The sequence below is a fragment of the Nicotiana tabacum genome, chromosome 11 (assembly GCF_000715075.1).
Source record: "Nicotiana tabacum cultivar K326 chromosome 11, ASM71507v2, whole genome shotgun sequence".
In the NCBI taxonomy this organism is placed as follows: domain Eukaryota; kingdom Viridiplantae; phylum Streptophyta; class Magnoliopsida; order Solanales; family Solanaceae; genus Nicotiana; species Nicotiana tabacum.
The window spans coordinates 46,456,495-46,470,710 of record NC_134090.1 but is presented as its reverse complement, the minus strand read 5'-3'; the positions used below and the strand labels follow the sequence as shown (position 1 = coordinate 46,470,710).

Here is a 14,216-nt window from a genome sequence, read left to right as displayed (position 1 = left end):
TTTACTTGGTCAAACCCGTTGCTGTTGGATAAGTGTTAGATTTTGAAAACCTTTTACTTTAAAATATCACATTCGTCTAAATAGAGGATTGTTTATTATTAGAACGAAATAGGTCTTAAAGCGTTTGGCCAAGTTTTTTCTTGGCCAAAAGTATTTTTTTGTCAAAAGCATTTTTTTCCTTAAAGTTATGGTGTCTGGCCAAACTTTTTGAAGGAAAAAAAAAGTGTTTTTAGTAGAAGAACAAGAGAAGCAGAAAAAAATTGCTTCTTCTCAGCAGCACTTTTAAGAAAAATACACTTAGAATCATTTTTTTTAAAGCTTGGTCAAACACTAATTGCTGCTCAAAAGTGTTTTTCAAATTGATTAGCCAAACACAAACTGATTTTCACCAAAATATTTTGTTGAAAAACACTTCTCAAAATAAATAAATTTTAGAAGTTTGGCCAAACAGATTATTAGTAAAGCAGAATATGTAGTGGATTTATCTGGTCCCCTTGACAATGTCAGGATTTAGGCATAATTTGTTGATTGATTACTTTCGTATTTCCCTCTATTGAGTTATTACCGTCAAGAGAAACATATTTTTACAACTTCATAAGGAACTAATTAATTAATGATATTTCCTAGTTTAGATATTACATGTCCCTTTTCCTATCGTCTAGTATTATTTTTGTTAAATTCTTTTTGAGAGAGAAGGGAATTAGGTTCTGTAAATGACTATGAGAGGCAGCGTGTCATCATTTCAAGTATTACTTATATCACAATTTTATATATACATCGTTTGCTGGTGAAGGATCTGACAGTTGAGTGAAGAATTGGGCGACTACTTTTTGTCGTAGAACAATTCAAACATCAGTCCTTGTGCTAGGATAACATCATTAGTTAATTATTTAGAATCACAACCGTCACAAGAATATTTTAATGCCAAATGAATTCAAGTGGAACAGATAGAGAATATTGCTTAAAAAATCTCAGTGATGATTCCTCATTTTCAACCTTAATAGGAGTCAAGATTCTGTCTTGGCAGATAAACATGAGGCCATCAAATAATTTGTAAAATAATGAAAATTTAATACACACAAATATTTAATGGCTAGATTGATCGATTTCGGATCAAATAGGAAAAGCTAGAAGATTTCACCTCTAGAATATATTTATTAGAAGTAACGAAAATGATAACATATTTATTCTAGTTTTTCCCGTACTATTACAAGTAAAGACATAAATGTTAATCAAAACACTCAAGGTGCTTTGTAACAAGATCAAACGTCATACAACGATAGATGTACCAAAATTTATTTCCCAAAATCAGTTGTGTAGCCTATAAGTAGGAATAGCCATCAAATGCTTGGCTCTACCAGTCACAATACCAAATTTCTCAGTCATGTCCAAATCAAAGCAGTGAACTAATTGCGCGACGACCAAACATACAATAATCAACGCCAAATGCATCCTCGGACAATTTCTTCTTCCATAACCAAATGGTAAAAGTTGAAAGTCACGTCCACGAACGTCTACGTTACTTTCAAGAAACCTTTCCGGCAAAAATTTGTTAGCCTCAGTCCAAACATTAGGATCCATATGAATTGAATATGAATTGACGATAGCTTGTGATCCTTTTTGTATGTAGAAATCATCTACTATACAATCTTCCATTGCTTCATGAAGTAGTAATGGGGCTGCAGCATGTAACCTAAATGACTCCTTGAAGACCATGTTTAAGTATTTCAAATTGTCTAAGTCTGATTCTTCCATCATTCTGTTTAGGCCAACTACTTCTTCTAACTCTTTTTGGACTTTTTCCATTACATTAGGATTCTTGAGATGTTCGGAGAGCATCCACTCCACTGAAGTTGATGATGTATCTATTGATGCTACAAGCATGTCCTGAATAAAAAAAAAATTATTTCCATTAAACATGTTTTGCCAATATTTCTTCCAAGTCCGGATAAAGGAGTAGAGTTGAGGTAAGTTAACTGTTTGCGTTGAAAATAATTTAATTATTACGAAAAATCTAGAGATATAAAGGATTCATACATCCGACTCCAATATAATTAATGTGGCAATTGAGGTTATGTTGATTGATTGTTGACCGTTACACGAGTTAAGTTTACTAAAAATAGTGCTATAGTACTATTTAAATTTCAAATTGGGAATAAACGTACCAGCAGGACAGCTTTGACATGGCGACGATCAAACTGGAACTTTGCTTCTCCAGATTGCATAATGGACATCATAGTATCAACAAAATCCTTAGTTTTCTTCTTGTCTGATGCCTGGACATATTCATTAATAATCTTCTCAACAAATTCATCAAATAACTTAGAAATATTCTCCATACGATGCGTAAGGCCTTGGATGTCAATAACACCAAAAAGGGGGAAAAATCACCAAGATTTGGTGTTGCAACTAAATGTGTAACTTCTTGAACTAAAGATTTAAAACCCCTTTTGTCCAAATCCTCATCCATGAATTTTTTTTCCAAAAACCATTAAGCAACTCAAGTTGGTACTCAATGGTGAAACCTTAGCACTAAGATCAACAACACCACCATCTTGAGCTGATGGTTTAATTGATTTGATCATAAGGGCAACTTTTTCACTTCTCGTTGATCGATACGAGTTAATCTTGTGGTTACTCAACAAGTGAACTGTGCATAATTTTCTCATGTTACGCTAGTAAGCTCCATACTTAGAAAAAATTAAATTCCATTGGCCATAAGAGATGTCTTGAGCTGTCTCATTATGAGGCCTACTAGCAAAGACATGATCATATGTTTTAAGGATTTTTTCAGCTGATTCAGGAGAAGATATAACATAAGTTGGCACTAATCCTAATTTAAGGTACTGTGACGAACAGGCCAGTCGTCTAATGAGTTGCCACTCTGTTTTCTCTATTTATGCTCTTTGTGCTTCGCTATCCGTGTTTTGTGGTATCAGGTTGGTCGGATCGAGTCCGGAGTGGTTTTGATAAGGTTTGAGACACTTAGTCTCTTTTAACAAGGTTTAAGTTGGAAAAGTCAACCGGATGTTGACTTATGTATTAGAGGGCTCGTATGTGAGTTCCGATGGTTCGGTTAGCTTCGGGAGGTGATTTATGACTTAGGAGTGTGATCGGAATGGGTTTTGGAGGTCCGGAGTAGAATTAGGCTTGAATTGGCGAAGTTGATATTTTGGCGATTTCTGGTTGATAGGCGAGATTTTGATATAGGGGTCAGAATGAAATTTTGAGAGTTGCAGTAGCTTCGTTGTGTCATTTGGGGGTGTGTGTAAAATTTTAGGTCATTCGGATGTGGTGTGGTTGGGTTTTTGAACAAAAGCGTATTTCGGAAGATTTTAGAAACATAGGCTTGAATCTGATGTGTTTTGGGTGATTTGATGTTGTTTGAGGTATTTTGATGATTGGACCAAGTTTGAATGGGGTTTTAGGATGTGTTGGTACCTTTGGTTGAGGTCCCGAGGGCCTCAGGTGAGTTTCGTGTGGTCAATCGGATCATTTGAAGTTGGAAAAGATTGCAGAAAATGTTGTTCAGCTGTTGCAGCGATTTTGCCCGCCGCGTTCACGAGTGGAGCCTCGCGTTCGCGAAGAGGCAGTTGAGGAAGGCAAGAATTAAGCCTTCCCGTTCGCGAGAAGGGCTTTGCGTTCGCGGAAGGCTGGCAGGTGGTGCATCGCGTTCGCGAGAAGGTCCTTGCGATTGCGTAGAGGATATTGGGTCAGATGGGTTCGAGGTCCAGTGTTCATCACGTTTGCGAATGAGTGAGCGCGTTCGTGAAGGTTAAGATGGACGAAGCATCACGTTCACGATGGACATTACGCATTCGCATAGAAGAAAAGTTGGTCAACGCGAGTTTGTGCTTCGCGAACGCGTGGATTTGACCGCGTTCGCGAAGAAGGAAATATAGGCCTGGGCAGAATGTTTTAAAGTCATCTTGTTCGCGATTTTGGGGCTTATTTCACCCATAGCTGCTCGTTTTTGGAAATTTTTGAAGGAAACTGAAGAAGAATTCAAGGGAAAACGTTGGGAGGTAAGATTCTTGGACTAAAAACTCGATTATTATGTGAATTCTACCTAGAAAATCATGAAAGCTAAGCCTAAAATTGAAGAACTAGGGCTTGAGAAATTGGACTTTTGATTGGGGATTTGGAGGATCATTTGAGGTCTGATTCGAGAACTTTTGATATGTATGAACTCGTGGGGAGATAAGAAATCTAATGATGTGAAAATTTCTGAATTTTAAGAAGTGGGCCCGGGGCTTGGGTTTTGGTAATTTTGGGATTTGTGCCCTTTAATGATTGTTTTCGCTTGGGCTTTGTTCCCTTAGCATATTTTGACGTCCTCGTTCGGATGGAGGCTGATTCGAGGGGCAAGGGCATCGCGAGTTTATCCGGTTCGAGCAAAGTAATGATTGTAAATAATGTCCTGAGGGTTTGAAACCCCAGATTTGCACATCGTAGTGCTATGTTGAGGTGAGACACACGTTTGATGACGAGCGTGGGGTCGTGCACTATTGGGGATTGTGACTTGGTCCGTCCTGATTGATGATTTTACCGCGTATTTGATTGAAAACTATTTGTTATCATCATTATTTGGGTTGAATGCCACATTTGGGCCTAGAGCCAACTATTTGAACCTTCCGGGGCTATTTATTAATTTTCCCTATTGTTTTGACTTGTTACTTGAGCTCAGTCATGTTATTTCCCACTGTTTTCATACTCAGCCATGTTTACTCAGTTTTAAGACTTAAATGATATTTTAAATGATGTTTGGGCTGAGAAACACCGTTTTACTATTGCCCGAGAGGCTTGTGATGATTTTTGACTGAATAAGGCCAAGGGCCTATATTATGAGGAAATATTTATACTGATTTGAGGCTGAGGGCCTGAGATATATATACGCCATGAGGTGGCTTGATTGATATGAGGCCGAGGGCCTAGAATTGATGCCACGAGATGGCTTGTTATTTCGCTTGGGACCTAAGGGGCCCCTCCAGGAGTCTGTACACCCCCCAGTGAATGCGGGTACCCATTGTGACGTGAGATTAAGCCCGAGGGGCTGGTATTGTTCTGAGATTGAGCCCGAGGGGCTGGTACGGTTCTAAGATGTTGCCCGAGGGGTGGATTTTGCTGATACTATGCCCGAGGGGCGAACTTCTATTTGTTTACTTTATCTTAATTGCCTGTCAATTACTTGTTTACTTGTTGGAAGAGGATTTTACTCGACTTTTCATGGCTTACTGTTTCTAAATGATTTTTACTGCTTCATTATAGAATGCCTTGTGCCTTACGTGTTTTCTTACTTTCAGTCATTAGTTACCTTTGTTACTCACTGAGTTAGAGTGCTCGCTTTACTCCATGCACCCCTATGTGCAGATTTAGGCGTTGCTGGTTCTGCTCCAGAGTGCTGATTTCCTCCAGTTCCAGGCGGGCTTTTCGAAGATTACGAGGTAGTTGTTGATGTCCGCTGCCCTATGTCTCTACTCCTCTAGCATTTTTGTTTCTTTTCAAACATTTGTAGTAGTTTATGACCTTAACAGACTTATATTATGGCTCATAGATGCTCGTGACTTGTGACACCCCGGTTAGGGCTGTGTTGGGTTGTACTTCTGCACTTTATTGACATTATCCTCTACCTAGTATTGCTATATCATGTTTTAGACTGCTTTTATGTTATTTAACTGCTTTAACAAGTGAATTGGGTTTAGTTGGCTGCCCTTGTCTTCACGAGAGGCGCCATCACGATCGGGTTCGGGGATAGGGTCGTGACAAGCTGGTATCAGAGCCTTGGTTACATAGGTCTCACGAGTCATGAGCAGGTTTAGTAGAGTCACGTGGAACGGTACAGAGACGTCTTTATTTATCCTCGAGAGGCTGCAGAACCTTTAGGAATAATTTCACATTCTTGAATTCTTATCGTGTGTCCTTGATTCAGCTTTAAAAGTAACTATTAGAATTCCTTCCACGCGTTCGTATACGCGCATGAGTGCTCGGTATCGGATATGCATCGATGGATTGTGATTCCCTGATCGAGCAGCGAGATATGATCTCTATGCATTGATGTTGGGCCAGTCTAGAGGACTCGAGGCCAAATTTTTGCCTATAGCTTGAGCCCTGAGCTATTGATTTCGTGAGCGCGTGTTTCTGAATCCATATATTCTATTGTGTCCCTATTAAGAGAGGTGATGACTGGATAAATACATGATGAGTGTGATGTGACTCTGAGATATATTCATGTGATTTGGAAGCGCGAGAAGGGTCTGCTGGAGGATAGAAGGACTATTATGTGCTCAATTTTTATCTTGATTTGAGGTATAGCCCCGAGTTATGGGTGTGTGAAGAATATTTACATGTTTCCTAGTTGGGAGTGGAGTAAATTTCATGTTGCGGTCTTAGTTCAGACTCAGGAAGTTTAGGTGACTGCGTAATGTTTATGACGGTGGAAGGTATACAAAAATGCTAGGTTGAGGCAAAGCAAGTGTGTTATCTCCTGAGAAGTGTTCTGAGGTTGTGTGATCCTTATGTTGTCCGTTAGAAGATCTCATTTATAAGTGAAATATATGTGTTGCAATTTAAGTTTGGGTCGCTTAAGATAGTGGGTTTAACTGTTACGAGAGTGAATGCGAAATTTGTATAAGAGTTAAAGTACCAGATGGTCTGTGTTTCACGAACTTATGAAGGATCGAGTTTAATCTCAATATAAAACTGTGGCAGCAATAGAGTATATGCATTATGAGTTATAAAGTATGTTTTGATCTATGGCTTCGAGCCAAGTGGAGGAGTCTGCTATGTATTAGTGGATTGCATGGCTATGTGCTATGTTTGTTCCAGTTTGAGGCGTACGGGAGGTCGATCAGGTGGCAGCTAGGACCGTTTCTATGCACTTCTAGCCAGACCCGATGTTATTGCTTCAGATGCTATCATTACAGGTATTGTTTCAGTGTGCCACAGAGATGCCTCTATATTATTTGATCCTGGTTCCACCTTTTCTTATGTGTCATTATACTTTCGCTCCGTGAGTTTCTTGCTTCACCTGTTCATGTATCTACCCCGGTGGGAAATACTGTTATTGTAGACCGTGTATACCGATCGTGAATGGTGACTATCAGGGGTTTGAAGACCCGAGTGGATCTATTATTAGTGAGTATGGTGGATTTCGATGTCATTTTGGGAATGGATTGGTTATCTCCGTGTCGTTCTATTCTGGACTATCTTGCTAAGACAGTCATATTGGCTATGCCGGGGGTGCCACAGATCGAGTGGCGAGGTGTGACTGATTATGTTCCTAGTAGAGTGATCTCTTTCTTGAAGGCCCAGTATGTGGTTGGGAAGGGTTGCCTTTCATATCTAGCATTTGTGAGGGATGTCGGAGCTGAGGCTCCCATTATTGATTCTGTTCCAGTTGTGAGAGATTTTCCCGATGTGTTTCCTACAGACCTGCCGAGCATGCCACCAGATAGGGATATTGATTTTGGTATTGACCTGGTGCCGGGCACTCAGCCCATTTCTATTCCGTTGTATCATATGGCACCAGCGGAGTTGAAGGAATTAAAAGAACAACTTCAGGAACTCCTTGATAAAGGGTTTATTCGGCCTAGTGTGTCACCTTGGGGTGCGCCGATTCTGTTTGTGAAGAGGAAGGATGGAACAATGAGAATGTGCATTGATTATAGGCAATTAAACAAGGTAACAATTAAGAACAAGTATCCTTTGCCTCGCATTGATAATTTATTTGACCAGCTTTAGGGAGCGAGGGTGTTTTCCAAGATTGATCTTCGTTCAGGTTATCACCAGTTGAAGATCAGGGACTCGAATATTCTTAAGACGGCTTTCAGGACCCGATATGGTCAGTATGAGTTCTTGGTGATATCTTTTGGGTTGACCAATGCCCCAACAACGTTCATGCATTTGATGAACATCATGTTCTGGCCTTATCTCGGTTCGTTTGTCATAGTCTTCATTGATGATATTCTGGTATATTAGCGTATTCAGGAGGAGCACGTGGAGCATTTGAGAGTTGTGTTGCAGAGATTGAGGGAGGAGAAGCTTTATGCAAAGTTCTCCAAGTGTGAGTTTTGGCTCAGTTCAGTGGCTTTCTTGGGGCACGTGGTGTCCAGCGAGGGTATTCAGGTTGATCCGAAGAAGATAGAGGCAGTTTAGAGTTGGCCCAGACCGTCCTCAGCCACAGAGATTTGCAGCTTTCTTGGTTTGGCAAGCTATTATCGTCCATTTGTTCAGGGATTCTCATCCATCTCATCACCCTTGACCAAGTTGACTCAGAAGGGTGCTTCATTTGTATGGTCGGACGAGTGTGAGGAGAGCTTTCAAAAGCTCAAGACAGTTTTAACCACAGCTCCAGTGTTGGTTTTGCCATCAGCTTCAGGTTCATATACAATGTATTGTGATGCTTCGAGAGTTGGGATTGGTTATGTGTTGATGCAGGAGGGTAAGTTATTGCTTATGCTTTTCATCAGTTGAAGCCCCATGAGAAGAACTACCCCGTTCATGATTTGGAGTTGGCTGCCATAGTTCACGCATTGAAGATTTGGAGGCATTACTTGTATGGCGTATCTTGTGAAGTGTTCACTGATCATCGCAGTCTTCAGCATTTGTTCAAGCAAAAGGATCTTAATTTGACGTAGCGGAGATGGTGGAGTTGCTTAAGGATTATGATATCACTATATTGTACCTTCTGGGAAAGGCCAATGTGGTGGCCGATGCTTTGAGCCGAAAGGCAGTGAGTCTGGGGAGTTTGGCATATATTCGAATTGGGGAGAGACCTCTTGCGATTGATGTTCAGGCCTTGGCCAATTGGTCGTGAGATTAGATATTTCGGAGCCTAGTCGGATATTGGCTTGTATGGTTTCTCGGTCTTCCTTATACAATCGCATCAGAGAGCACCAGTATGATGATCCGCATTTGCTTGTCCTTGAGGACAGAGTTCAGCATGATGATGCCAGAGATGTGACCACTAGTGATGATGGGGTGTTGAGGATGCAGGGCCGGATTTATGTAATGTGGATGGGCTTCGGGAGTTGATTCTGGAAGAGGCCCATAGCTCGTGGTACTCCATTCATCCGGGTGCTGCAAAGATGTATTAGGATTTGAGGCAACACTATTGGTAGAGAAGAATGAAGAAAGGTATTGTGGGATTTGTAGCTCGGTGTCTCAATTGTCAGCAGGTGAAATATGAGCATCAAAGACCGAGTGGCTTGCTTCAGCGGATAGATATTCCAGAGTGGAAGTGGGAGAGGATCACTATGGACTTTGTCGTTGGACTTCCACGGACTTTGAGAAAGTTCGATGCTATTTGGGTGATTGTGGATCGGTTGACCAAGTCCGTGCACTGCATTGCTGTGTATACTACCTATTCTTCAGAGCGGTTGGCAGAGATCTATATCCGGGAGATTGTTCGTTTGCATGGTGTCCCAGTTTCCAACATTTCAGATAGAGGAACTCAGTTTACATCGCAGTTTTGGACATCTGTGCACTAAGAGTTGGGTACTCAGGTTGAGTTGAGCATAGCTTTTCACCCTCAGATGGATGGGCAGTCCGAACGCACTATTCAGATATTAGAGGACATGTTGCGTGCTTGTGTTATTGATTTCGGAGTGTCATGGGATCAGTTTCTACTGCTTGCAGAGTTTGCTTATAACAACAACTTCCAGTCGAGTATTCAGATGGCTCCATATGAGACTTTGTATGGGAGGCGGTGTAGATCTCCAGTTGGTTGGTTCGAGCCCGGTGAGGCTAGGCTATTGGGGACATATTTGGTGTAGGATGCCTTGGAGAAGGTCAAAGTGATTCAGGAGAGGCTTCGTACAACACAATCGAGGCAAAAGAGTTATGCTGACAGGAAGGTTCGAGATCTGTCTTACATGGTGGGCGAGAAGGTTCTACTGAAGGTTTCACCCATGAAGGGTGTTATGAGATTTGGGAAGAAAGGGAAATTGAGTCCACGGTTCATTGGACCTTTTGAGGTGCTTCGGAGGATTGGGGAGGTGGTTTATGAGCTTGCTTTGCCACCCAGCTTGTCGAGTGTGCATCCGGTATTTCATGTTTCTATGCTCCGAAAGTATATTGGGGATCTGTCTCATGTTCTGGATTTTAGCACGGTTAAGTTGGATGATGATTTGACCTATGATGTGGAGCCAGTAGCTATTTTGGGTCGTCAGGTTCGAAAGTTGAGGTCAAATGATATAACTTCGGTGAAAGTGCAGTGGAGAGGTCGGCCCGTGGAAGAGGCCACCTAAGAGACCGAGCGGGAGATGCGGAGCAGATATCCTCACATATTTGAGGCTTCAGGTATGTTTCTTGACTCGTTCAAGGACGAACGTTTGTTTAAGTTGGGGAGGATATGACGACCCGGCCAGTCGTCTCATGAGTTGTCGCTCCGTATTTTGCGGTATCGGTTAGCTCGGATCGAGTCTGGAGTGGTTTTGATAAGATTTGAGACACTTAGTCTCTTTTAAGAAGGTTTAAGTTGGAAAAGTCAACCGGATGTTGACTTATGTATTAGAGGGCTCGGATGTGAGTTCTGATGGTTTGGTTAGCTTTGGAAGGTGATTTATGACTTAGGAGTGTGATCAGAATGGATTTTGGAGGTCCGGAGTAGAATTAGGCTTGAATTGGCGAAGTTGATATTTTGCCGATTTCCGGTTGATAGGCGAGATTTTGATATAGGGGTCCGAATGGAATTTCGAGAGTTGCAGTATCTTTGTTGTGTCATTTAAGATGTGTGTGTTAAATTTCAGGTCATTCAGACATGGTTTGGTTCGGTTTTTTATCAAAAGCGTATTTCGGAAGATTTTAGAAACTTAGGCTTGAATCCGATGTGTTTTGGGTGATTTGATGTTGTTTGAGGTGTTTTGATGATTGGAATATGTTTGAATGGGGTTTTAAGATGTGTTGGTGCCTTCGTTGAGGTCCCGGGGGCCTCGGGTGAGTTTCGGGTGGTCAATCGGATCATTTGAAGTTGGAAAAGATTGCAGAAAATGTTGTTCAGCTGTTGCAGGGATTTTACCCTTCGCGTTTGCGAGTGGAGCCTCGCGTTTATTAAGCCTTCGCGTTCACGAAAGGCTGGCACGTGGTGCATCGCGTTCGCGAGAAGGTCTTCGCGATCGCATAGAGGAAATTGGGTCAAATGGGTTCGAGGTCCAGTGTTCATCGCTTTCGCGGATGAGTGAGCGTGTTTGCGAAGGTTAAGTTGGACGAAGCATCGCATTCACGATGGTCATTACGCGTTCGCATAAAGGAAAAGTTGGTCAACGCGAGTTTGTGCTTCGCGAACGCGTGGGTTTCACTGCGTTCGCGAAGAAGGAAATATAGGCCTGGGCAGAATGTTTTTAAGTCGTCTTGTTCGCGATTTTGGGGCTTATTTCACCCATAGTTTCTTGTTTTTTGAAAATTTTCAAGGAAATTGAAGAGGGATTTAAGTGGAAACGTTGGGAGGTAAGATTCTTGGACTAAAAACTCGATTATTATGTGAATTCTACCTAGAAAATCATGAAAGCTAAGCCTAAAATTGAAGAACTAGGGCTTGAGAAATTGGACTTTTGATTGGGGATTTGGAGGACCATTTGGGGTGTGATTTGAGAACTTTTGATATGTATGAACTCGTGGGGAGATAAGGAATCTAATGATGTAAAAATTTCTGAATTTTGAGAAGTGGGCTCAGGGCTTGGATTTTTCTAATTTCGGGATTTGTGCCCATTATTGATTGTTTTCCCTTGGGTTTTGTTCCCTAAGCATATTTTGACGTCCTCGTTCTGATTTTGGATAGATTCGACGTGTGTGGAGGTCGATTCGAGGGGCAAGGGCGTTGCAAGCTAGAGATTTAGCCGGTTCGAGGTGAATAATGATTGTAAATGATGTCCTGAGAGTTTGAAACCCGGATTTGCACATCGTAGTGCTATGTTGAGGTGAGACACGCGCTTGATGACGAGCATGGGGCCGTGCACTATTGGGGATTGTGACTTGGTCCATCCCGATTGATGATTTTACCGCGTATTTGATTGAAAACTATTTGCTATCATCATTATTTGGGTTGAATGCCATAATTGGGCCCAGAGCCAACTATTTGAACCCTTCGGGGCTATTTATTGAGTTTCCTCACTGTTTTGACTTATTACTTGAGCTCAGTTATGTTATTTCCCACTGTTTTCATACTCAGCCATGTTTACTCAGTTTTAAGACTTAAATGATATTTTAAATTATGTTTCGGCTGAGAAACACCGTTTTACTATTGCCCGAGAGGCTTGTGATGATTTTTGACTGAGTAAGGCTAAGGGCCTATATTATGAGGAAACACTGATACTGATTTGAGGCTGAGGGCTTGAGATATATATTCGCCATGAGGTGGCTTGATTGATATGAGGACGAGGGCCTAGATTTGATGCCTCGAGATGGCTTGTTATTGCGCTTGGGCCGTAAGGGGCCCCTCCAGGAGTCTGTACACCCCTAGTGAGTGCGGGTACCCATTGTGACGTGAGATTGAGCCCGAGGGGCTGGTATTGTTCTGAGATTGAGCCCGAGGGGCTGGTACTATTCTGAGATGTTGCCCGAGGGATGGATTTTGCTGATATTGTTCCCGAGGGGCGAACTTCTATTTGTTTGCTTTATCTTAATTACCTTTCAATTACTTGTTTACTTGTTGAAAGAGGATTTTACTCGACTTTTCACCGGCTTACTGTTTTTAAATGATTTTTACTGCTTCATTATAGAATGCCTTGTGCCTTATGTGTTTTCTTACTTTTAGTCATTAGTTACCTTTGTTACTCACTGAGTTGGAGTACTCACTTTACTCCCTGCACCCCTATGTGCAGATTCAGGCGTTGCTGGTTCCGCTCCGGAGTGCTGATTTCCTCTAGTTTTAGGCGAGCCTTTCGGAGATTACGAGGTAGCTGAAGACATCCGCAGCCCGTGTCTCTACTCTTCTAGAATTTTTGTTCCTTTTCAAACATTTGTAATAGTTTATGACCTTAGCAGACTTGTATTATGGCTCATAGATGCTCGTGACTTGTGACATCCCGGTTAGGGCTGTTTTGGGTTGTACTTCCGCACTTTATTGACATTATTCGCTACCTAGAATTGCTATATCATGTTTTAGACTGCTTTTATGTTATTTAATTGCTTTAACAAGTGAATTGGGTTTAATTGGCTGGCCTTCTCTTCACGAGAGGCGCCATCACGATCGGGTTCGGGGATAGGGTCGTGACAGGTACATAATAGGACCATGTTTTTTGGATAATTTGTAGAAATCTTGGGTTGGATTTTCACCTAAAAGATGGAGATGTCCTAATATAGGAATCCCTTTTGGGCCAGGAGGAAGTTTCTTCTTGTTCTTGATATTTAGTAACTTATGGAAGATGAATAATACAATAAGAGCAAAAATTACTGTTGCCAACATAAAAGCCATGGCCAATAGGACAATAATATTTGCTAGTGTTTTGTATGATTATGGGTTAGATAATTATGAAAGTAGCAGCAGAGAACACATATTTATATAAGAAAAAAATTATGTAAACGCGCGGCCGCCATTCTTACCGAGTATTCACCTACTAATTAATTGTGGAAAAGGAAAATTCTATCTTTTACTAGTATACGTAATTTTTCTTGGTGAACTATGTATTTTAATCGTGTCAAAACACTATTGTTATTTTGAGTGATTTGTCGTTAAAACAAAATGCTTATATAAGGTAAGTGATCCTTTATGAAATATATATTGCTTTTTACTTTCAATATAATTATACAATTTGAAGTAAGAAAGTCAGATAGTCTACCCAACGTGTTCCTTTTACAGAAATATTTGCCCAAATGGTGAAAAAAGTGTAGTCAAGATGAAGATGTTTGGTATGAAAAAAAAGATGAAAATATTTGGTATGAGGAAAAAAAAAGATATATGAAGATGTTTGACATGGAAAAGTAATAAAGCTACAGGTGGTATAGCACGAGAGATGTTGGGTATATAGGGAGACAAGTCTTAAATCTTAGTGGCGTATTATAAAAGTTGAAATGGCTTAGACTCAAAACGAAGAATATCACTAGTGGGTTGGGTAGTTATAGATGTCATCAAAACCACTTCATGAGTAACTTATTGTTACGATCCGAAATTCTCACCCTCGGTACCGTGATGTCGCCTAACATTTCACTTGCTAGGCAAGCCAACATTAGATATAGGTATTAGCCATTTTTAACAATTCCAATTAAATGAGAACCAATAA

The 14,216-nt window shown here is 41.0% G+C and overlaps 1 pseudogene; it reads right to left on the bottom strand.

Moving 5' to 3' along the window:
* Positions 1-1,207: 1,207 nt before the first annotated feature.
* Positions 1,208-13,411, bottom strand: LOC107763576 (cytochrome P450 71AU50-like; annotated as a pseudogene).
* Positions 13,412-14,216: the final 805 nt, after the last annotated feature.